Below are 2,600 nucleotides of genomic sequence, written 5' to 3'. Positions count from 1 at the left end.
TGATCAGGCTGTGTTTTCTGCCTCATTTTGTTGTGTCAATAATAATACCATAGGGGTTTCTGAACTGGAAAATTGTGAATGGCTAGGAGTAGATTTGTTTCCGGGAATCTTGGATAGTGGTGAGATTGTGTTCCTAGTAATGGGATGAGAATATGTAAGCCAAGTTGTTGGACATGCCAAATTTTTATATATGGCAATGAATATGACCACCACCAGGTAATATGCTTATTTAGACCTTCAATCTTCATATTTTTGCTCAAGCGATGGTTTTCAAACTTCACTATGTCACAATATTCCATATAACCAAAAAGTGATACCTAGTTGCCTCGCATTATTCATGATACTCGTACAATAATTACGAGTTGTATTTTGCATAAAACCCACCATAATGAGCGGGTTGGCATGAGGTGACTTTGGTTTCTCTCCAAATACTCAAATTAGGAAAATCCACAGCACTTACAACCTCCCATTGTGTGTATTTGTGAAAGTAACAAATGTTTTACATCATGAATTTGAAAATAATGTAATCGGGAGAATGCAGGGCTGGTTGACATCGATGCATCCAACATCAACTCAACAAAGACAGTATGTACACTATCGTGACAAAGAGAAACTAATTGGGCAGAAAACGAAAAAGAAAAAGATTGGTTAATCCTCAGAGATCATATTAAGAGAGGAGAATTGCAGGGGGGCAATTATGGGGAACTGACCCATGATTGTGGAAAAGTCTTAAACTATAAGACTAGAGCAATTGGAAATGTCAGCCATGAAACAAGGGGATCTTACCTTATAAAAGTGTCTATGACCAAGTTTACAGCCCTTGTGCATGTGACAAGATTATGATTAGATCATAATACCTAGAAATGAGTATTGGTTCAAGGGGATCTTGGCGTGTCTAGTGACCAAGCTAGACCCTAGGAAAGCACACTGAATCTAGAGGTGAGGTCAAGACGAATGGAGAAGCAAAAGGAAATGCAACTAGGATTTGATTTGGTTTAGTATTGAAAAATTGTAAACAACTTAGTTTGGGTTGGGGGTTAAGGGTTTGGTTTGAGGTTTTATTACCTGAATCATTTTTGGTTTATCCAACTTCAAATTGCAGTTTGAAGGCTTAGCGGTTCTGGGGAGCATTGTTTAAATATTTATTCAACATATAAATTAACTCTATTAAAATTGCAATATGTATTATGAAATTTTACGTTTGAACCCTTACAACTCTTGAAGTTTAGAAAAAAAACCTTTTAACAATTTGGTTTGATCTGAAACCACACAATGAAACTACGACTTGATGGCGTAACAATTTCTAGATCTTTTTGATTTGTTTTGGTTTGAGTTTGAAAATCATTTAAATGATTTGGTTTAAAGGTTTTGTTGCTTGGTTTAGGTTTGAGTTTTATATTTATGAACAAAACCAAACCAAACCAAACCATAGTCAATTATTAAATACAACCCCATAAAATGACAATGATATGGACAAGTGCACAAACACATTGACAAGAACGGAAGGGGAAGTAACCATTGACCCCACGCATGACAAGGTTGATACAAAGAAACACTAGGGACTAGAGACAAGTAGGCTTAGTCAACAAACCACATACTGAAATTCAATGGATTGACCTAACTGTGCTTATAAGAAACATATGAAATACTGTGGGGGAGGGATAAAATATCTCAAGGATATTCCATATGAGGGAGTGGAATGATATATATATATATATCATTCCATGTGGGAGAGAGAGAGAGAGAGAGAGAGAGAGAGAGAAGTGCATGTGCAAGGAGGAGGATATTACTCCCCCTCTAGGTAGCTTAGTCCAATGCCAATGGTATGAGAGTGTGAGGGAGAGATATACATAAAAGTACACCAACTAATGGACCTATTAACCCTTGGCATGTTTGCTAGTAGTTATAGTGCTTGTATGAATCTCCTCCCTTTCCTTTACAACCCAACATTGCATTGGCCAATGATCTTTTTTAAATGGCATCGTGTTGTCAACATAAAGAAATATCGTCAAAGTTACACTCTTGATTAACACAAACTTTGTTAGAATATGAAATTAATACTTGATAGACTTCAAAATCCTAATTAGAGACTATGAAGATCTTTTCGATATTCATACCTTTGATTATTTTTATTTTTTATTTTGTCATTGTGCAAGAATAGAAGCAACGTTTATGAAATAGCAATAGCTAACCAAGAGTTTGGAAAATATGTACCAACATTACAGTACATAGATAATTTTTACATGCCTATTTTATGTATAGGGCATTTGGTCTAGTGGCATGATTCTCGCTTAGGGTGCGAGAGGTCCCGAGTTCAATTCTCGGAATGCCCCCTTCTTAATTTTCTAACAAGTTTATCGCGTACTTCGTTTTCTACTTTTTCTTGCCACTACTGTTTAAAACGTTGCTTCTACATTGTATATAGTTGTCGCGTTCCAACATATTGTGGTGTGCGTTTCACAATATCATCATCAAATATATATGTACATTGTATACTATATGTATATTCTTGAAGAGCTACTACTGTTGGATACGATAAAACATAAATATGCTAAGCTATTACATCTTGGATTGACAAAGTGGTAAACGATGCTTAAACT

The 2,600-nt window shown here is 35.7% G+C and overlaps 1 non-coding gene across 1 annotated transcript; it reads left to right on the top strand.

Moving 5' to 3' along the window:
• The first annotated feature begins 2,261 nt into the window (after positions 1–2,261).
• On the top strand, positions 2,262–2,333 carry TRNAP-AGG (transfer RNA proline (anticodon AGG)). The gene has a single exon. It is a non-coding gene; the product is annotated as a tRNA-Pro (tRNA).
• The last annotated feature ends 267 nt before the right edge of the window (positions 2,334–2,600 follow it).

The sequence above is a fragment of the Azolla caroliniana genome, unplaced genomic scaffold (genome assembly GCF_043228905.1).
Source record: "Azolla caroliniana isolate FFs.n. ecotype wild unplaced genomic scaffold, voAzoCaro1.0.p SCAF_16, whole genome shotgun sequence".
Lineage (NCBI taxonomy): Eukaryota > Viridiplantae > Streptophyta > Polypodiopsida > Salviniales > Salviniaceae > Azolla > Azolla caroliniana.
Note: the sequence above shows the minus strand (reverse complement) of the source record. Positions and strands in the feature narration are given on the sequence as shown.